This window comes from Xenopus tropicalis, chromosome 6, assembly GCF_000004195.4.
Source record: "Xenopus tropicalis strain Nigerian chromosome 6, UCB_Xtro_10.0, whole genome shotgun sequence".
In the NCBI taxonomy this organism is placed as follows: Eukaryota; Metazoa; Chordata; class Amphibia; order Anura; family Pipidae; genus Xenopus; species Xenopus tropicalis.
Window position 1 is genome coordinate 104,488,194 of NC_030682.2, and position 23,120 is coordinate 104,511,313.

The window sequence follows — 23,120 nt, forward strand, 5'->3', positions numbered from 1 at the left end:
AGCATACACTAGTAATGTATAATTGGTGCGTATAGATAAATTGGAATTGCGTAAGACGGAGGAGATGGTATATTCCGCGGACTGTCAACCTGTGGCTCTTCAGTCATTTAAATGTAGCCGTCAGGGAGGCAGGGGAACATTGAGAGCGGGAATTCACTTGATCTTGCAGACCCGCAGTTTTGAGACCATAGCGTATCAGTTAGACAAAAGTACGAACAACTGTCGCTGTTGTCAACATTCTATTGTACTTAACCTTGCGGCCTTGGCTTTCTCCTCCCCGATTTCCCTTCTGGCCAATCCACCTCGCTTCTCGCTAGGTCACGTGTGAAGCAAGTTGCGACCAATCCGGCTCCGGTCGTTGAGGGCTGTGCGACTGGAGGAGGAGGAGGGGAGAGAGAGACACTGTAGGAAGGAGAGAGGGGTGTGAGCGCTGCTGCACGGAGGCAATAGTCGGGGTTGTGGACCCCTGTTTTCAAACCGTGGCCCTCCGATGCCTGACTGACGGTGGAGGGAACTGGCTTGAGACGCTCGAACGAGAGAGTACGGCGTGTGGCTTCACAAGGCGCGAACTGGAGCCCACCCGATCCTCTATAGGGGTAACGTGCGGCGCTTTTAGCAGGTGAGTGGCGGGGGAGGGACAGTTTTATGCCCGGGGTAGAGACCACTTTGTTTCCTGTGCTAGGGGGTGTTTCCTGAATGCCCGACTGGGTTCTGACAGTTGTAGCGGATGTAACGCCCCTCTCCATGGGACCCAGTGGGTCCTGTTTATAGCCGTGAGCTATACGTGCTGAGCTCTCCTCTGCTTTCTGTTGTTTGTGGAAGCAAAGACTGAGCGTTGCGAACCTTGTACAAAGGGTGGCCCAGGCTTGTGCAGCCCTCTTGTCTAACCAGAGCACCTCCAGCTGTTGTATAACGTAATTCTCGGTACCCACTGGCAGTCCTGTTGTCTTGCGGGCTTATAGGGCCCAAACAACAACAGGGGGAGGGGAGCAAAATGAACCCACTTTTATTGTATTTTATTTGGTTGCGTTGTTGTGGTGTTTGGCACATTGTGGGAATGATTGGGATGTAGGGTTACCACCTTGACAGAAGAAATTAGGCTTGATGCTAATGTTATAAACAGGGGAAAAAATAAAAAAAATTGGGTGGCCTGTATTTTTTTTCTAGTTAAGGTATCAACCCTACCCAGTCAAGCTCCTGTTATTGCTTGTGCTTTCTTTTGGATATATTGTAGTCTATTATTTTCCAGCTGCTGTTGAACAACAACTCCCAGTATCCCCCATCAGCCTTCAGATGAGAGCTGCTTATTTTGGTGTCAGCTTGCTTTATTATTGTATCATGGACAAAATGTTTCATCTAAGGCCTAAAGGTGGGCGTACACGTTGCGATCTGCTCATTTGGCGACCTGGATCTTCTCTCGATATGCATACCTATGGTGGGCGATATTTGGCTAATATGATAGCTTTGTTCTAGGGTCAAATGATCGAATGAAAACGGCGAGCATATGTGCTGTCAGAGCAAGAACTGCATCAACGAGCCTATGCGATCCCTGATCTGACGGAAAATCAAATCTGGCTGGTTGAGATCAGAATTGGCAGCTGATATCTGCCTATGTTTGGCCACCATTAGTCATGAAAGACATATTTTCAATTGGCTGGCAGTTTAATGATAACCTGACACTGGACAGTTATATTATACGGCAACATAGCTTTTTTTTAGATTACCTTAGATCTAATCAGTTGGCATGATTCAAAAGAAAAATCCCATATAGAGTTCCACTTGGAACGGTGGGTCCGGGTGCACATGCCCCAGACCTTCAGCTTTAGGGGAGTAATCACACAATTTTGTTGCAAGACCATTTGTCACAAAGAAGTTCTAATCAGTTGGCAGTTAATTTATCTTGGCACTTAAACGCTGCAATTAGGAAAACACCAAATCCATAATTTTTGACTTTTTGAATACTGAAATCTTGTAAAGTTTCAGCAGGATAATGAACCAAATGCAATCTCTAACTTACATATTTAAATTAAAGCAAATTTTAAATAGTGCATGTGTTGAAAAAATAGCACCTTTACTTATTTGGTCACATGGCTTTAGGATTTGGATTTGGTTTGGCTGAGCATAAAGGAGTCTGCCAAATCTAAATCTTGCAAAGCAGCTGGGATTGGTCCAAATCCTGGCTTTGGTGCATAGTTGCAACATGCTGCAAATTTCTAGCACTTTAACTTATAACCTACATAGGTTTCACTTGGAATTAATACTGTGGAATAAGTGACTTGTCCAGTCTAATAAAGGTGGCCATACAGTATTGTGGTGTGGACTAAATATGTGGGGCAGTACATGGTATGCTCTGTTCAGGCTGGCAGCCTGAATGATTGGAAAACCAAAAAGTGACGAGGAGTGGAGTTTTTTTTCTTTACTATATACCAGTGCACCAAATATTGGCAGATATGGTGCATCTGGATCAGACATTTTCTAACCTATGTGATTGACAAATCCCTGGTACATATTTATCGGTTGGCATAACTCAGCCACCATACTTTGTACTGAAAATTTGTATGTAGGGGAAAGAGGCCTAATTAATGTAATATTCTTGACAGAGTTGAGTATCTATATAAAAAAAAAAAAAGAAATATCTTACAGTTGGGGGTGAACAGAGTTTCTTGAGCCTCCCAAAAGATAGAAAATGTCAGTGGGTGCTGGGAGTTGTGTAGAAGTTTGAGATCTGGTGATTGGTAGTAGTTTCTCATGAACATTGGCTCTATACAATTAATTGTATATTGAAAAGGGTTTAAATGTTAAGAGCAGTGATGTACACACTGATTCCAAGCACCCTGTCTATTAGTACATGGATGGCAATCTTGTCACACAGTTGTTGCTCAGAAACATGTCAGTCTGTCCCCTCAGTGTGGTATTTTTTGTAATAGTGCATGATGGTGCACGTCTGGACAAATATTGTATCATTTTTTTGTAACCAATTTGCCTTGCGATAAAATGTTTTCAGCCTATCCGAATGATTTTAATGTTTAATTATGTTATGTTTTTTTAAACACTTAAATTTTTTGCTGTGTTCTGTTTTTGCTGGCTAAGGGCCTAATATCTCCAGCAACCAGTTTGAAAGTAAAATTATAATACAAATAGAGGACTTGAACAAAAAGATGAGCAACTAAATATAACAATAAAATTGAGCCCTCACAGTCAGTATGGTATTTTGGTCCCTGGGGTCAGTGAGCCTAACAACCAAAGTTTAAAATAAAGGAGCAATGGGACCTTAATGTAAGATGCAAGGCACAGAGCTATATTTATTGAAAAGGTAGTGCACTGCTTTTTGAATAAATCTCTATACCTTGTACCTTCCTTGATGCCCCATGCCTCTTACAGTAACATTTTCACATTTAACCTGATAGAACTGGGAGCACCAGTAAAGAAGATAAGTGGAGGGCAAGTACATTATCATATATGCTTACTCTTGCTTCCTAAAAACCAAAGGGTATTAGGCCAGTCGAAGCAGTGGTAATAACTCAAAATCAAAAACTATTTTAAAAGAAATCAGTTCAAGATCAGTTGAAAGGTTACTTAGAGCTGGTCCATAACATTCTTAAAGTTTATTTAGAGGTGGAATTGCCCATTAATCAGGTGGGAAGTAGAAGTATCCATAATGAGTCTAAAAAATACTTCTACATATGTAAAAATCCAAGGATATACACCAGGATAAATCATATATAACTAAATTTTACTGAAGTCATAATCAACATCTGTGATCTTTCATTTATGATTTTTCAATTTTAGTTTCATACAGAATTTCTGTATGAAATATGATAAACATTTCTCCGGCATATAAAGCATAATAAACCACTCCCAAGTTTTCCTAGTAGTAATTTACTTCCTTTATGAATGCACCAAAATGAACAGCATCCTGCTTTTTCTTCCTAATTGTAGCACACTATTGCTCCAGTGTAATGGGGAGCCTGTTTTGGTAGAGTTTGTGCAGTGACTGGATAAATATATTTAGAATGATTAAGCTGAATTTGTATCCTGTGTGCTTTTGTGCCTTGCTGATTTGTTTGTGCCAGCGTAGGAGGTGTTGTGGCTGTAAGGGGTGTTTTGTTGCTAAGGATTGGTGCTTAGAGAGCAGCAAGAATGGCTCCTGATTGTGTCACTGCCCATCTGCCTGCATTACTGTCGCTCTAGGCTGCTGGGATCTTCCCTGCCCAACCTCCATCTTCAATGCTTTTACTTTCCCTTTTATTGTGTATGTATGTACACTGACATGTTGTATTTATCTGAAAAGGAAGGCAGCTCCTTATCCTATGTGTTTCTGGCGTGATTTTCTTCCAAGTGCACTTTCCGTTCCTTAACAAAAGCAATGAGCAATTTTATAGCGTTGCTGAAGACCAGAGGTTTTTGTAACTGTGTCTGAACAACAAACTTAACCTTGTTCTTTATGCTTCTCTCGCTAGAACTATTTTAGCACAGCTGCAGATGCCTATAATTCTAGCAAGCCATCTTTTCTATAAGAGGTCTTGTTTGTACGTAGCATAATTGTGTTTGCATGTAAATTCTGTAGAAGAATCCAGTGGTGTGATGAAAAGCAAAAAGGAAGAAAGGGGGTGTGTTTCATCTCTCTCCACAGGCGAGCATTTAGAGACAATGCAGCCCAGGCATGAATGCCGCATAAAAATGGAAGAAATGGCACATTCTAGTGGAATGCTTGCCAGAAACTGTTGAACGCGGTAGTGTATAATGCTTGCTGCTGTTTCCTTCTGTGTGTGTGTATATATGTATATATATATATATATATATATATATATATATATATATATATATATATATATATATATAATATATGCGCACTGCTTGGCATAGGGCTCCCATTTGGCATTGACAGTTAATCCATTACCTTTATTGTGCATACCAAAGGATTATTGTTTATTGTAATGTGACTCATACCACAAATAGGCCTAAATTCAGCAGTGGCAAATCATTTTTCAACTTCAGTTTAGACAAGCTTTGGGCATCATTTTCAAAATGTTCTTATGACTGAAAATACCAATTCCTAACATAAAATTGTTTATCAAAAATATTAGCTGGTAATTGCACAAACTTTTGTATAGCAAGCAAACTTTATTTAATTAATATGTTGTAGAATTTTGATTGTAAGCTCTAATGACATGGCCCTTTTTTCCTCTTGCATATGTCAGTTTTTGAATATTCTGTTTCTGTTCTATGATATATGCATCCTTCTGTTGTAACCACTGAACAATATTGTTGTACAACCCTTCTGTTGTAACCACTGAAGAATATTTTTTCGTTTTCTGAAATACATGCAGACATTACATTTGTTTGATATATGAAAAAAAGTGTGAAAGCTGGGCTCAACTTTAATAAATCTTTTGCCATTGGCTCAAAATATCCTACAAAAGTATCCAAATGCTTGCTTAATATTGTTTAAAAACAAAAAAAGCAAAGGCTTGTCTAAACTGAAGTTGAAAAATTATGCTGCCCTGATGTCAGTGATTTGCCACTGCTGAATTTAGGCCTATTTGTGGTATTAGTCACATTACAATAAACAATAATCCTTGTTTTCCTTTTTCTCTAATTTTAAAACAGAACCTTGTACTTGATCCTAACTAAGATATAATTAATTCTTATTGGAGGTAAAACAAGCCTATTGGGTTTAATGAATATTTGAATGATTTTTAGCAGTCTTAAGTTATGGAGATCCAAATTACGGAAAGATCCCTTATCTGGAAAACTCCAGGTCCCGAGCATTCTATATAAGATGTCCCATACCTGTACAGGTATGGGACCCGTTATCCAGAATGCTCGGGATCTGGGGTTTTCCAGATAAGGGGTCTTTCCGTAATTCCAAAAAATGAAAGTGTATAAAAATAATTACGACATTATGTACTGTTGCCCTGTGCTGGTACAACTGGTGTGTTTGCCTCAGAAAGACTACTATAGTTTATATAAACAAAGCTGCTCTGTAGCCATGGGGGCAGCCATTCAAAGGAGAAAAGGCACAGGCACGTAGCAGATAACGGATAAGGGCTCTGGTACACGGGGAGATTAGTCGCCCGCGGCAAAACTCCCTGCTCGCGGGCGACTAATCTCCCTGAGTTGCCTTCCCCCTGCCATCCCACTGGCAAACATGTAAGTCGCCGGCAGGATGGCAGACGCGGCGGGGCGATTTCGGGAAATCGCCGAAAAAGCCTCGCGAGTCTTTTTCGGCGATTTGCCGAAAAAGATTAAATTCTACAGAGCTTATCTGTTATCTGCTATGTAACCTGTGCCTTTTCTCCTTTTTTCCAGGTTGAATGGCTGCCCCCATGGCTACACAGCAGCTTATTTATATAAACTATAATACTGTTACTTTAGCAAATACACAACTTTACCTGTGCAGGGTAACAGTACATTATATTTTAAATACTTTAATACACTTTAATACTTTCATTTTTGGCGTTACTGTTCCTTTAAGTCTACTAAAAAAAAATTATTTGAACAGTAATTTAACCCAATAGGATTGTTTGCCTCCAATAAGGAATAATTATATCTTAGTTGGGATCAAGTACAAGGTACTGTTTTATTATTGCAGAGAAAAATGTGAATTATTTGATTAAAATTGAGTCTATGGGAGATGGCCTCTCCATAATTTGGAACTTTCTGGATAATGGGTTTCCGTATAAGGGGTCCGATACCTGTATCCGTCATTTTGACCTGCTGGCCAATTGATTTGGATAACACAGATGACTGGTCAGTGTATCCATTAGGGAGATGATGGGGATTTGATTGTTTTTGCAAAACACTGATAAAACCAATGTGGCCAGAGTTGGTTAAATGGAATAGGTGGTTTCAGCCAGAAAACACTTAATTCTGTTTAACCAATGCCAGCTGCAGGGGTAAATTTTGTTGCTTCTCTAATCAGCTGAAAAAATGCAGGCACTGAATTTTCCCTGTGTCATAGGCCTGACATCGGAAAAAAATGTTCTGGGGCCTTTAATATCCAAAATATAGATATAAGAAGCACAAAATATGATCAGTAAATTTTTTTGGTGGTAGACACAATTCAGCTGAGGCTCTTGTGTGAATTTTACAGTGATGCCTTGCTTTTGCTTCTTTAGCAAACAACAATTGTTCACGTCAGATAAGAAGTCACCTCTGTAACCCTGTCCTGAACATTATCTTTTTAGCCAGCCATTTCATATTTATAAGAACTTACTGGAAGTAAACTGCATCCAGTACTACTGTATCAGGTCATGTTAGTCACCATTGTGAAATTGTGTTTTTTCCAGTGGCTACTGTAGAAGCTTTTGTGTTGGTAAAGTACAGGAAGATTTGTAACTCTTAATAAGTTGGCGGACTAGCAAGTCTCCTGTTTGCATAGCTATTGATGGGTCAGAGCTGCAGGCTGGCACATTTAAGTGTTGTTTGTTGGCACGTGCCTTGGAATATCACTCATACTGCGCTCCTCCAGCCTGGCTTTATTGGCTTATGCGTGCAGTTTGCTCATCGCTGAAGCAAGCTGCATTAGATAGGGGCAAATAATTAGTGACCCTAGCTTCAATTTTGTATTTGCCACACTTCCTAAAGATAAACCGACTTTGTAATGTTAATATTTGTACACACTGTGGCAAATTCTTAAAATGGCAAGGAACATGCCCCTTCCTTTGCTTATTTGTTATTTTTGTTAAGTTTGGGGGGCTGCAAATGCTCATTCAGACTGGGTGCCATAAAAGCAGGTTATGAAGATGCTGTGTAGCAGTGCTGGCTTCTGCTACTGGTTCTTGTGTGCCAGTGATCTCTGTCAGGAAGTAAATCAGCCTGCAATGACCAGCCATGATCATAACACATAATCACATGTTGGACAATAGCAACAACTTCTTGTGGTTTCCCACATGGTTCACAGGCCAGGCAGTTTAAGGGGCAATACTTCCCTCTTTTGGCATTAGTTTAAGGAATGGAGCTTGTGCTAAACATACTTTTTGCTACGTATTGTTTCAATTATAGTTATGTGTAGTTTTGGTGTTTTTTGCAATAAAGGCAAAATCTAAATTTTCAAGTTAAGTCACAATTTGTTTCCAGTTCAAGCACAGCCAAAACACATCAGCAGTCCAATGAGAAGCCCCCTTCTGCTCCTTATCTCGTAGCCTATGTAGCTATGGGGCAAGAAATTATTTTTTTTATACAGGCGCTTCTCATGGGACAGCTGATTGCTGTGTTCAGCACAAGCCCTATTAATTGCACTACTATTGAAAAGGGGTTATACTGCTCTTTAAGCAATTTTTAAGCAATTTTTAGTTAGTTAGGTCTTGTCATATCACTGTGTGTCAGAGTGCAGGTGAAAGAATTATTAGGTTTTTGAGGTATTTTGATATGTATGCTATCAAGCCTAGTTGGCCAAAGCAGTGGTCTTCTGAGCCTATGGGATCTGGATGATAGATAAAAAGTGGAAATGTATTTAATTTTTTTTTTAAACTGAATGTTTATTCTATTTATAGGATAGCCTACTTCTTTTTCAAAACAGGTCACATTTGTGTAGTACATGCAATAATATACAGATGTGGATCTGCAAACGAATTGAGAAGATGAACACTGTTGGACCAAAGCTATTAGCCGTTCAACAAAATGCAAAAGCAGTATCTCTGTAACATCTTCTGGTTCTGTTACTTCAAGCAGTGTAGCAGAAGCCAGTTTATTAACAGACCTGGAAGAGAATGAACTTTTGCTACACTTCAAAAGTGTCAGAACACGGCAGAGAGTATAAACAGACAGATCCTGCTTTCAACAGCAATTATATTTATAAATGATTTTAAATACATTGACATTGTTTAATGAATGCATCTTAGAAAGTTATAGATTATCCAACAAAAGGTTTTGGTGGTTTTTTGGGGTTTTTTTTGCAATCTATACTTTATACGCCGTATAAATAAGCTGAATGACTTGCAAGTTGGGAAGCAGCCCTGTATGTCTTAGTGGGCACACACTGACCTACAGCAAGTTAAAAAAAAATGGATTGTGCCCATTTTTGCACTTGGCTCCTTGCCCTGCACATATTAAAAAACCCTTTTTTTGTTAATGACTCATTATTGGGTTGACAATTTCTGAATCATATACCCTTGACCAAAGCTGTGGAAAACATTGCTTTCTATATTAGGATCTCATTTACAGCAGTGCAATAAAGAAAATGCAGTTGTAGAGGTATAGAATCCCTTATCCCGTTATCCACAAAGTTCTGAATTATGGAAAGGCCATCTCCCATAGACTCCATTATAAGCAAATTATTCTAATTTTTAAAATGATTTCCTTTTTCTCTGTTATAATAAAACAAAACCTTTTACTTGATCCCAACTAAGATATAATTAATCCTTATTGGAGGCTAAACAATCCTATTGCATTTAAATTATGTTGATTTTATCCAAATTATGGAAATATTCCAAGCATTCTGGATAAGAGGTCCTATACCTGTACCATAATTTTATTTTTCTGCTGTGCATCCTATTTGACAGCGGTGTGTCTAGTTTTAACTTGTAGATATTTACATCTTTCTAAGACATATCTTCAACCTGCAGTACAGAGGAAGCAGGGTGCAAACATTTAAAGAAGGTTAGGAATAGAGAATGGCAAATGTTTAAATGTTTTAAACACAACTTAAGCTTTTTGAAAAGTAAACATTTAAAGCAACTTTGTAATATACATCAATGAAACATTATGCAGCCTTTTCATGATTCTTAAAGGTAAACTATACTCCCCAACAATATAGGTCTCTATAAAAATATATATTGCTTAAACCAGCTCATATGTAAAACCCTGCTTCATCTAAATAAATCATTTTCATATAAATATACTTTTTTAGCACACTTCTTCCTGTTACATTTAGAGTTGCATTATTTCTGGTCATGTGATCTCTGAGGGAGCGCGCAGACCATCACAAAATGCTGGCTCAAGAGAAAAGCAAAAGGGCAATATTTACTGATAAATATATATTTCAGTTTGGCAAGATTCTCTAATAGGTCACTTAGTTTATATTATGTTATCTGTTGGTTAAGTATTCATTTTGGGGGTGTAGTTTTCCTTTCATGTAAAAGTTACCTAAAGGTCCCCATACACTATAAGATCCGCTCGCTTGGCGATGTCGCCAAGCGAGCGGATCTTCACCCTACAGGTGGGCGATATCGGGTAGCAAGTAGCTTAAAAAAAATAATCCCAGGGCCAAACGATCAGATTACATTTGCGGCCATGGGGTAGTTGGTTCGGGGACCGCATCAACGAGCCGATGTGGCCCCCGATCCGACTGGATTTTCTAACCTGGCCGATTGAGATCTGGCCAATTTCAGGCCAGATATCGGTCGGCCAGGCCGCTCGGTTCTGCCCATACACGGGCCGATTAGCTGCTGAATCGGTCCTACTATCGGCCCGTGTATGGGGACCTTTAGCCTAGCCCCTTGTTTTCCTGCTGATCTGGCTGACTACTTTGAGAATCAAAAAAAAAAAAAAAACTAACCCACAATTCCATGCACATGGGATGTCCGTAAGTAAAGGAACATCACAGTGCAATGCTTTTTGGGTTATGTAGTTCCTGCATGCTTGTCTGTAAGCTGTGGAGAAGATGTTACAATTTGTAATGTCAATGTTTTAGTCCCTCCTCCCCTGCCATGCCTTCAAATAATGCAGAAAGAAAACTGTTTTGCAGCTGGATTTCAGCATATAAGGTATGGTGGTATTTGTTCATACTTTTTGATGGAACAGATTACAGTGATAAGTACATTACGTTTTTCTATATTTTGTGGGGCTCTTTAATAAATTTTGGTTTGGAAGACAGAGTTCCCCTTTAACCCATTCTCTGGTTTGTTTGGAACAGCTTGAAATTACCCCTTCTTTTATTTGCATGCAAATCAGCTTTAGGTGGGGATACAAAGAATCAAGGATTCGATCCGGGACTTGGCTCAATCCTAGCACTTTTTGCAAGGTTTAGATTTGGCTCAGTCCTAAGTGTACAGTCAAACAGAATGTGAACCATCAAAGTCATGTGACTGAAAACTGAATGTAATATGAAATATTTAGAAAGATATATTTTACAATATATTTGTAGCTCTTTTGTGTTGTAATGTAATTTCAAGACCATTTTTGCATATTTAATATGTTCTTTATGTTATCACTTTGCCAGAAAAATTGAACCCATTTGTTCGAGCATTTGCAGCTACTACCTTATCTTATATATCCCTGTCTACAGGGAAGCAAACAAAGCATCTGCCACAGGCCAGCCCCTGTGTACTTATAAGTGTATGTGTGCTGGTGTCAGTGGCTTTGTCTGACTGGCTGACAAAGCTACGTGGTTATCAGGCAATAATCCAGGTCTTGGACAACCTGCAGTGTGTTCCATTATTGTCAGTGGGGAGCAGCACGTAGTTTCTCTTTTTTGTTTTCATTGTCACAAAATGTAGAAGAGCAGAGTGTTAGGCTAAATGCACTAGTGCATTATTGGGCATTTTGCATTACAGTCAGTGGGCAATTCTCTGCTGCCTGATATATGCTGATGATAGAAAATACCCTTTGTGCCCTCAGCATTAGTCTTAAAATGTTTTCTTTAAGAGGAAATTTTTAATATATAGGTGTGTTGCTTTTTTGCTCCTTCCCTGCATAGATCTTGTTGCATAAATAAACACCCACACACTGTCTCAGGTCCACTGATTCAGAGAACACGTACTCATTTCTTGCATTGTAGATGAAAATACAGGCATTTTCAAGGGACAAACATACCTAAGTGCAACAAGTGCTACACTGTACTTTTTCTTTTTTAATGTGCCTTATAGAGAGTGCCATGTCTTTGTTAGCTTCATCAGAGACCCGTGTGTTATATATATATATATATATATATATTTGTGGTAGAATGGCCCAACAAAAGAGAGAAAAGGTGAGTTGTCCCTTTAAGTTCTCCATAGTGGGAGGTGTAGGCTTTAAGGGAGTGTTTGATAAACAGGGAATGTTTTCTCTGTTTAAAGGGTTTTGCTGTCTGGCCCTGGAAGCTATAGGGTTCTGGAAGGAACAAGTGGATCAGGTGATCCATTCCAGTAGTCCAGCTCACTTATTGAAGCTTACTTTCCAAAGGAAGGCTGTCCTGTGGAAAGGTATTAAATTGTATGGAAAGGTCTGTAAAGGTCTCTCAGAGCAGGAAGGATACCTCTCTGTGTTAGGACTCCCAGACGGACTGGGGGGCTTCCTGCCACTGCAAGGAGCAGAGGGAGCCCAGACTTGAGAAAGCTACCAAGAGACTGGGATCTAAGGAGCAGCTGAAAGGAAAGCGAGGAGGCTGAGATAATCCCCCCCCCCCCCAGAAATGTTGAGTACAGGGGTGACCCAAACATTTGTGTTTTCTCACTGGTAGTCCACAAGTGGCCCAGGTTAGTGAGGGAACTAATCTAATGTGTGAAGGTGGCTTCAGTGATCCAGCAGGCACATGCAACCCACAGAAAAATATATAGTAATCATGCTTTCTTGCCATGTACCATGAGCCTGTTAGAGTGCGCTGCTACCATAGCTCTGTGGGGAATGTGTTCCATCATTCTAGAGCCCACTGCATTGACACAGCAGGGCAATCTATGCCAACAAGGCATTTTTACAAGCAATAGTCTTACTTTGTCGATGAACGATGCAAGATTGACTTTACCCTCCCTGCTTGCTTGCCTCTGTTTCTGGAGAGATTCTAAAGAGATAACAAATTTTAGACGATCAGGTAATTTTTATATAGATTGTAATGTGACCCCTACTGTAATTTATAACGCAATTAATAGGGTGGTTCACCTTTTAAGTTACCTTAGTATGTTAAAGACTGGCCAGTTCTAATCAACTTTTCAGTTGGTCTTCATTATTTATTTTTTAATTCTTTGCCTTCTTTATCTAACTTTTTGCAGCTTTCAAATGGAGGTCACTGATCCCTATACCCAAAAAACAATTGCTCTGTGACAGTGATCCCCAACCAGTGGCTCTGGGGCAACATGTTGCTCCCCAACCCCTTGGATGTTGCTCTCAGTGCCCCCAAACCAGGGAGTTATTTTTGAATTCCTGACTTGGTGACAAGTTTTGGTTAAATAAATAAAAACAAGATTTACTACCAAATAAAGCCTCCTGTAAGATGATAGTGTGCATAGAGGCTACCTAATAGCCAATCACAACCTTTATTTGGCACCTCCACTAACTTCACCCTGACGGATTCTGCCGAATCCCGAATAAATCCGAATCCTAATTAGCATATGCTAATTAGGATTTGAAGGGGTTTAAAAATCACTGCGCGCTGCAAAAATCTTTTTTCCCCCCATATGCTAATTTATGCTGATTCGGTTCCGCCAGGCCCGTGGATTTGGCCAAAACTGAATCCTTCAAAAAAAAAGCCTGGATTCGGCCCAAATCCCGAACCTAATCTGGGATTCGGTGCATCCCTACACTCTACATCAATCTAAAAGTTAACTCAACCCCTTTAAAAATCAAGGATTTCTGTGACCATAAAAAAACACAAAGCTGCAGGCCGAGTGCTTTTATAAAGGTCACGCGGAACCTTGAGGTGACTTCTCAATAGGTGTTTACATTTCAGTATGGGGGGTATATTATCCTTTCTATAAACTAGAAGTCTTTATGACAAAATATTAATTAATGGCTCTTTTGGATTTTGGGGAACATTTAGAATTAATTCTATTGCCCCACAATTTTTATTACACGTAATTACAGCTATTATCAAGAATGTTTGGGGTCTGGGCTTTTCCAGATAAAGGATCCTTCTGTAATTTGGATCACCATAACTTAAGGGGTGTATTTATTAATGTTGGAGACTAAACATCACTGGTATTAATAAATATGCCCCTAACTGTACTAAAAATCATTTTAACATGAAAAAAAAACCCAGTTGGATTGTTTTGCCACCAATATGGGTTCCATCAGCCTAGTTAGGATCAAGTACAAGGTAATGTTTTATTATTACAGAGAAAAAGAAAATTATTTTTATAAATGTAATTATTTGATTAAACTCTAAAGGAGATGGCCTTGCCATTATTCCGGGCTTTCTGGATAACTGTTTCTGTATAAGGGATTCCATTCCTGTACCTGTTCTGCCCTCTACTCAGTCATGGTACAAACTAAACAGTCGGCACCCTTCCATAATGCATTACTAATTCCAACTCCTAGTCACTGTTTTCTAGCTGTCATTTTAGCAGAATTATTAGTCATGATTATTGGCCCTTATACAGATAGCTGAATCGTAAGAACAGTTTAGGTAATGTTACAAAAATGTAATCTGTCTGAGAGTCAAACTATTTTTTGTACTGTGTTCCATTAGCTCTGCTGTGTTGAGCCCTTACTTGTAAAGTGTTTTCCCTCCAGAGATTCCTGCTACCCACAGTAGGAAGGATTTTTTGGGGGTACTGTCAACACAACAAACCATGGGCAATAAAACACCCCATATGTCATTGCCCTTAAGGAAGTTTCAGTCAAAATTTCTTTATACCTGCATGAAGGAAATCATCCATTAGTATAGTGAGTGGGACATAAGAGAAAGGGTGGTACTGTATGGCCACTTATAGCACCACTTATATTTATCTCCTCAAAATATTTAATTGCAATTTTGAATCAGTGCACCTTTTACAAAACACCAGTTCTGACCTTCATTTTCAGCTACTGTTACAAAAAGAAAGTGTAATACATAAATAAAATAATAATGGACAAAGAAACTGATAATGAAAGCACTTTTGTTTTGCAGCTCTCTGGTTCTTCAGAGCAGCTGTGGGAGGTTGAGAAGGCAGTTGATGAAAATAATAAATCTTTAAGGTGGTCATTATACAAGGTTTATTTGTAAGCCACAGGCTGCAGTCGACTAAAAGGAATATAAGCTTATCTCTGCTTAAACTATTTTTCATATAAGAGAGTTTCTTTCCAGAGGCAACTCTGCCTCTTAAGGCAGAAAACCAATTGCAATAGGACATTGCAGAAACATTAATCATTTGTCATTTTTAGTTTAGTCCAAAGTGCCATTGTCCATCCTCCTTTCTAGTATGGTATTTTTGTATAGATCATTTATGACTGAAATGCTTTATACATTCTCATGTTTACGTTTCTAGAATGCTCCCCTGTAGATAGTCCATACTGGGCCAAAATTTAGTGAGAGGGATCCTGTCATGTTGGAAATAAAGTAACTCTTTACTACAAAAGATTCAAGTCCAGTGACTTGCCTGCCTAATTGTCCCCACTGGGCCATGGTTCCAGGATCTGAAGCAATGACCAGGCTTGATGAGCTGCTACTATGAAGCAAGAAAGGGAATACAAAAGCAATTCATTTTAAAGAAGAAATTATTCAAACAAAATCAATGAAGGTCAATTTAAAAAGTCCTTATTTGTGGTACTATTAAAAAAAAAACATTTGAGGTACACCTACCAGGAATACTTTTTATTCTTGAAACATATCAAGTTTAGCATCTTACTCAAGATTGTACTTAGTATGCATCATTATTTCATTGATCAGTTTGACCAAGTTAATGAACCACATTCAAGGTGAAATATAGTATTTTTTTTTAACAGATACACACATTTTACCACATATTATGGCTCATACAAGCTTGTTTAATGCATTATAATACATTCTTTGGGCACTAAGCAAATCACTGAGCCTTGCAAAGTATTCAGGCCCTCTGGCATATTTTTGTAACCTATTTAAAAAAGTATAGATAAATATGCAATTTGCTGGTGTCTCCAAAAATCTAATTATGAGTTTCAAGAACATTTCTGTATAGAACTGGTTATTCAGTAAAATGATTGTTTGAGGGGTTTGGTACTTTTTGCAAGCAATGTCTATTACGTTACAAAGTTACATGAAACAGTGACAGTTGATCCACTTTGCTAAAATGGTATGAAACATTTACTAGGTCATACCATGCAGCTCATTCACTAGTTGTACTTCTGTTCTGTGTTTGATCAATGGAAATTTCCATCTTTGTCTGCCTGTACTTTGGTAAATACTATTGCAAACATTGGAATGCCATGCTGTGAATGAATAGTTGTGTTCTCTCTTTTTCAAGAATGTGTGATTGTTGTCTTAGTATTTAACTACCATGAGTAAATTGGCCGTTGCCTGCTGTAATGATTTGTTTGAACTTTTTAAAATGAGGAAACTGTTAGTATATAGGTTTAAATTTGTATGTCGTCTCTAAGCCATAGTAGCTGAACATAGGCTTGTTTTCAAGGTTTTATTTGAGCTCTGATTGCATAATAGTTTGACTAGCCTGTGAGCTGTCTAGTGAATAAGTAATATACAGAGAAGTATTGCTGGTTCTGGTTAGTTCTAAAACCCCCATTTAACATTTGTCAAAAACAAAAAGATTACATTACAGAAATTTTAATATAGTTAAGTTTATAGAAGATCAGTTCTCGTATATCTTGCTCCACACAAGGTATACATGAATAAGTAAAATACACCTATGTATAAAATCAAGTTCATGAAGCAAACTTTTACTTTTTTTTTTTTTTTTAACATTCATTTTACTGTCTTGTTTTTCCAGTTCCTCTGTGTAACGGCATTCATTGGCATGTACTGTACGATGTAGGGTTTGCTAAATTTAGGGACTGGTGAAAAATGTTGCCCTTGCAGCGTTTCAAGGGCTTTTAAACATAATATTATATATTTCTGCAATACTTCCTTATTTAAACACATAGGGGCAGAATTTTATTTTTTAAGCCAGTATGGACTCAAACCAAACCCATCAGTTGTAGAAAATATGCATTGTTTGCATGAACCTGAGCCTCAAGGTTCATAAATCTGCCCAAATGGTACTCTAATCATGATCTGTAATCCACAGCTAGACAGTACAACCGTACTCTCTTTATATGGGCTACTTGACTAAATCTTTAATTAAAAAGAGGGTGATAATATGAAGAGGGTGGCATGCAGCTTCAGCTGAGATTATAAATAAGTGTACATTATGTTGACATGTCTGATGTCTGCACTAAGGGGTTTAAAGTCTAGTAAGTTTTAGGGCACTGAAGTCTGCACTACGCTAACATCATTCCTGTAGGTCTCAATACACTATATGGCCAAAAGTACCCGGACACTTACCTGTCTTAACATCTCCATTACAAATCTCAACCCAAAGGGTCTTAATATAAAGTTGGTCTTCTTTTTGTTGCTATAACGCCCGTTCCTACTGGAACAGTGCTGGTAGAATATGTTTCTATTAAAGGAGTAAGAAAGGTAAAAATCACTGAGGGATGCCAAAAGTTAGGCACCCCACAGTTATTGTAATCGCTTACCTTTTACCTCAGGCTGGTGCTCCTGTTGGGAGAAAACCACATCAGCTCTGGAAGGGCCCACCAAAATTTAATAGTACTTGCACAGAACAGAATGCAACCAAATACTTTACTAGCAATTACAAACTTCTCCTTCGATATGGGTCAGTCTTATCAAGACCTGCACTGTAGAGCAGGGTGGAGCAAAAAAAGCCATTCCTTAAAAGAACTATGTGAAGCATGGAGATTGCCAAAAAAAACCTAGTTGCAAAGTGAAAAATGGTTTATAGTCAGATGAGATTAAGACCAGGCTTTCTGGCCAAAGTAAAAAGCAATATAAGGTGTAAATATACTACTGCCTACACCTCATCAAAATAGTGAACAAAGGTGGTGGTAGCACGATGCCTTTGTTTTGTTTTTATTAGCGAGCTACAATTACTCCACAAAATACTCAAAGCTGTTATTACTGCGGTGTCTCTTAAAAATTTAATGTATTGACTTATGCTAGCAACATATTTCATTTTTTGTATTTGCATACGGTTGCAAAGCACTGTACATGTGGAGAATTAGTAGAAATCAGGAGTTTGGAAAGTGCAATTGCCAAGAAAAGAAAGAAAGAACAAATCCTGGAAATACTGGAGAGTGACAATTGTGCCTTTGTCTACAACTTTATGCATTTAGCAGGGATACCAAATGTTGAACAACAAACAGAGATTTAAACTTGAAAGGTCTGAAAAGCTGTTATAATGCCAGAGGTTGTTCTTCCTTGAGAGCTTTAAAAATACGTCCAGTACAAAAATACGTCCATCTACTTTATCAAGCCCACCTGGAAACCAGAAAAAATCCTGCTGGTGAAACTTAGATAGCAATCGCATCACAATAACATTGCTTCATCATTTGCCCAACCACTAGCCACCAAGCACCTGGGAACAGGGCCCTTATGGCCTAAGGAACATCATTCTAGTATCATGTGAGTAATGTAACAGCAATGCCAATCCTCTTATGAATGATATTGGAAAATACAGGGAACAGTTCTGTGACACAAACCAGGGACCCAAAAGTACATACGCAAACCAACACTTCACTACATGAAATAAAAATGTAAAACCGTAGATCTTTTTATTACAGGGGGACATTATGCACATTTACAGAAAATGAATGTATTATCTTTGGGTGAACAAAAGAAAAAATATTTTACTTATAATGTCCGACCATACCACTTTATGGAAACAAAAAATACTGTGTGTAACAATACAGCATTTTCTCAGTTAGCATAGTCCATATTCCATTTAAACCAAATCCAGTCAGGAGAGATTAGTGGATTTTAGTGATACTGCCTGTCCATCTGGGCATGTGTAGCCAGTATGGGGGCCGATTTGAAGTATAATCCTGATGGCCTAGTGGGAAAAGATTAGAAATCCTAATGAAAACAATTCTCAGCTCACAAGTGCCAAAACTCTGGCAATTGCCTCACCTTTGACTTAGCTTGGACCTTGCTTGCACCCTTGTGTGCCAGGCAATTTATATAAATTCCTTCTATAAATAAGTGTACCCTGAAATGTAAAATATAAGAATATAAAATTATTCTTTTCCGAAGAGTTCCGTGACCACTTAAAGGACATGTAAAGCCTACATTTGCCTACAATGTATATTAGTTGGGCACATCTAACCCACCCAAGTGGCATCATTTGCACTGCATATATCCCCTCTGCTTGCCAGATAGTAAATAGTAACTTTTCCTCTGATACATAATCAGATACATTTAAATCTGCCTACACACACACACAGACCCTTATTCAGCATACATTTAATCAAGAATACAGGCTCACACAGGCACAACTGTCTCTGATAAAAGTTCTGCTTTGTTTGAGCAGTGTAATGGTAAAGCTGAAAAAAAATTGAAGCAGACAGCTAGAGCTGAGATTCTATGGGAATCAGCAATGCCATCTCTTTACTGGCTGCTAGACTGGGGGTGTGTTTAGTAATCTGAGCTTAGAACAACTGAGCATGCCCACAAGCCAACAGCCAAAGTAAATTCCTGAGGGAGGGGGCTGAGAAAGAAGAGGAGATGGAAATCTAAGTGATTAAGGGGATGTTGCAGCCTTACTATTAACCTCTGGACAACCAGTGTGGCAGGTATTGAAAGATTTCAAAGAGACTGATTAAATTTTTGTGTGTGGGGTTTACATGTCCTTTAAGAGCACGAGGCTGAAGGCTAATTACTTTATTACAGGCCATGGAACTCAGAGGTGACTGCGAATAATCTTGTTTTACAATAGCAGGTATTCAAGTTTCACTGAGCACTGATTATAATTGATCAAATAAGTAATCACCTTTTATAAAGATATAATTTACAGGATATTTATGGCTTTTGTGTATTGTACTTATGTGTAAAGTAGTAGTTAGTGTTATAAATTAGGGCCACCACTAGACGGCACTCTTTACAATTTTTTCAAAATCCTTCAATAGGTACCAGTTGTTGTGTAAAACCTTCAGTAATTTATGTCTGAGAGCATGGTATTTACAGATAGTAACCATTCTATTTGTTTATACTCTATTCTAAAGCTTGGCATACATGGTAAGATCCTCTTTCTTGGCAAACATGTATCTTCACCTAATTTTGCCACCAGTGCAATGGAGCAAATTAGGATGATGCAATAGTTCCTGGGCCAATGTTCTGATCATAATTTAGTCCTGTGGGGGTCCATTGGGAGAGTACTCCCAAAAAAAACCTGTAAAAATTAGTTAAATTCTGTACTGTTTCTAAAATATTCTTTATGATCTGCTTTCAGCAAGTTGTCTTGCTGCATGCAGGCTTGTGTGGGAATTTATTTTGACACTTGGCTCTAATCCATTGACTAGGCTAGAGATCCCCAACTTCTTTTACCCATGAGCAACATTTCAATGAAAAAAAAAAAACTGGGAAGCAAAACAAGCACAAAAACTTACCTAGTAGGTGACAAAAAAGGACTGCATTGGTAAATGTTCATATGCTAGTATGGATGAATAGGCTACACACGTTTGCACTTAGTTGCACAGTTAAGAATTGTATATACGCACATAAGTACACATCTGTGTATTTAAACAGCTTTGTCTTATATTTAACTCTATTGTTGAAGCAAGTTCCTGTCTTTATTTCTATTTTCAGTTAATCTGGTCCAACATAGACCTGAATTATTAGAATTTCCTACAAGAACATCCTGTGGCACACCACTGGACCTTGATTCTGCCTTCTGAGAATGTTATACATTTATCTGCTTTCAGCTATTCAACTGCAACCAGTTTCTAATAATGTGCTATAACACCACTTATCTTCACCTGTCCTGGGAAGAATGTTTGGTGCAGCACCCTGAGTGCAGGGAACTGGTGCATTTTAAGGCACATTGGGTTACTAGTTTTGGGAAGTATCACATCAGACTGAGTTTCTTTGTTTCAGAACACTTTGCTGGGCTAGCACTATAGGTAATATTGTACAATAGATTGTAAGCTCTACGGGGCAGGGACCTCCATCCTCTTGTGTCTTTGACTCTTAAATTATTGCAACTGTATCTTGTATTTATTTGTATTTATTGTTATACTTTGTATTTATCTATTATCTTATTAACCCCCTGTTTATATTAATGTATTCTACTGTACAGCGATGCGTACATAAGTAGCGCTTTATAAATAAAAATATACATACATACATACATATTATTTTGGATACAAACTGTATCCATATGTACTCTTTAACTCTGCAGGATTATTGTATGCTACATACAGATGACCACCACTACCCATTGATCACTGGCTCCTGGTTATAGGTAATAAATATGCTATGCAGGTTTGATAGATTAGTTTATATTTACAGTTATCTGATGTGTAGAAACAACCCCAAGGTATATGCGCAATGGGCTTGTTTGCCTGTTCTGTTTAGTAAGATGTAAATTAATTATTTATAAATACAAATGTTTTTAAATGAATATGTTCAGAAATCATACAAACTACGTAAAGAAACAAGTGAAAAAGTCCTTATCTTTGGAAACATTGGGCAACAGGTGCAGCTAGTACAAAAGGATACTGCACTGCTAGGCAGGCTATAGCTCAACAACTCTTTTTGAAGACTCAGTGTCAGGAGCCCTCACTGACAATGCACTTCCTAGACCTAGAGCATATGTGTCAAACTGGCGGCCCGCGGGCCACATCCGGGGTAGGCGCAAGCATTCGTCGTCATTCAAGAGAGAGAGCTGGCGGGAGAAACCGGAGTTCTGGCGCTTACTTGATTTTTTGGCTGGCACAGGTACACGGGGCAATAATATGGCTGCTGGCACAGGTACACGGGGCAATAATATGGCTGCTGGCACAGGTACACTGGGCAATAATATGGCTGCTGGCACAGGTACACGGGCAATAATATGGCTGCTGACACAGGTACACGGGGCAATAATATGGCTGCTGGCACTCCAGCTCTGATAAAATGATAAAAGACAACTGAATTTTAGTGTGTTCAATAAATGTTTATCCTGTTCGGCCCACAACCTAAAGTGTGTTTTGAATTTTGGCCCCCTGTGCAATTGAGTTTGACACCCCTGTCCTAGAGCGTTGAGTTGAGCCAGCAGATTGGTATTAGCAGGCTATTCAGATTTCCCTGAACCCACTACAATTTACAATTGTCCGAAGTGACATACTGTAGTAGGTTTGATTTGTGTTATTAGAAATTATATAGCCCACAACGTGTAACAGGGAGAAAGGAATTGGTTTTACTAAGCTCTTCACCTATAGACCAGCACAGTATGTACATGTGTTTCCCCTTGCTGGATTGGTGGTACACTCTGCACTACTACTCTGAGAAAACCTAAGAAACCTAAAGGTGGCCATACACGCACCGATATTATCGTACGAAACCTCGTTTCGTATGATAATCGGTGCGTGTATGGCATGTCGGCGAGTCGACCGATATCGCAGGAAGCTGCCGATATCGGACGACTCGCCGATCGGACAAGTTTGAAAATTTTGATCGGGCGCCATAGAAGGCGCCTGACCAAAATTCTCCCTTCAGAGCTGAATCGGCAGAAGGAGGTAGAAATCCTATTGTTTCTACCTCCTTACCTGCCGATTCAGCCCTGAATGGTGTGTGGTGGATCTTACGATGTTTCGTGCGACCGATGGTCGTACGAAACATCGTCGGATCGCCACGTGTATGGCCACCTTAACACTTAGGCCTTATCTTTCCTCACAGGAGAGCTCTCCCTGCTATTACTGTCTGCATGACCTAAACTCTCTTCCTAGTTTTATCCTCATATTGTTACTACCATCATCATTGCAGCCGTACATGCATTTCACTGTTTAATGAAATTTACTGCAGATATAACTAATTGACAGCTGCACATTTTAGTGCATAGAAGCCATATTTTTATTAGGTGTAATGACTGAAATAAAAGAGTAAAAATGTATGCAACCCTTGTCCTAAATATGGTCCATGGGTAATACTCAATATATATTTTCTTGTATTCCTGTCATGTTTACTGTTTTTATACGTGTGGTGGATGTTCTGCCTTAGGGGTGGCTTTGAAGACTGAGATGCTTATAGAATCAGTTTATGCAGTTTTACACAACATTGCGAGCATCACAATTTGTACTTTTTTACTGTCATTAAATTTTGTATGTAAATGCATGAGCAGGGCTGCCTTACTGGATAACCATGAACAGATTTTTGTGGTTACCAGCATGCCTGAGATCATTACATCTCTATGCATAAGATAACTCTTTTATTGAGAATACTCTTGGATCCAGACAGGGATGGACTGTCTGAAACAGTTTCCTCCTGGCTTCACCAATCTTAAAATGATTTCCTAAATACTTTTTGTGCTAAACCAGCCAAA

General features: G+C 38.7%; 1 protein-coding gene across 3 annotated transcripts in view; it reads left to right on the forward strand.

The window, feature by feature from the left end:
• The first annotated feature begins 4 nt into the window (after positions 1 to 4).
• ankrd12 (ankyrin repeat domain 12) overlaps positions 5 to 23,120 on the forward strand; it is a 65,404-nt gene continuing 42,288 nt past the window's right edge. Inside the window, exon 1 of one of the 3 annotated variants that reach the window (XM_031903242.1) lies at positions 5 to 619. The gene's annotated coding sequence lies outside the window, so the exon portion shown is untranslated. 3 annotated transcript variants of the gene reach the window in all.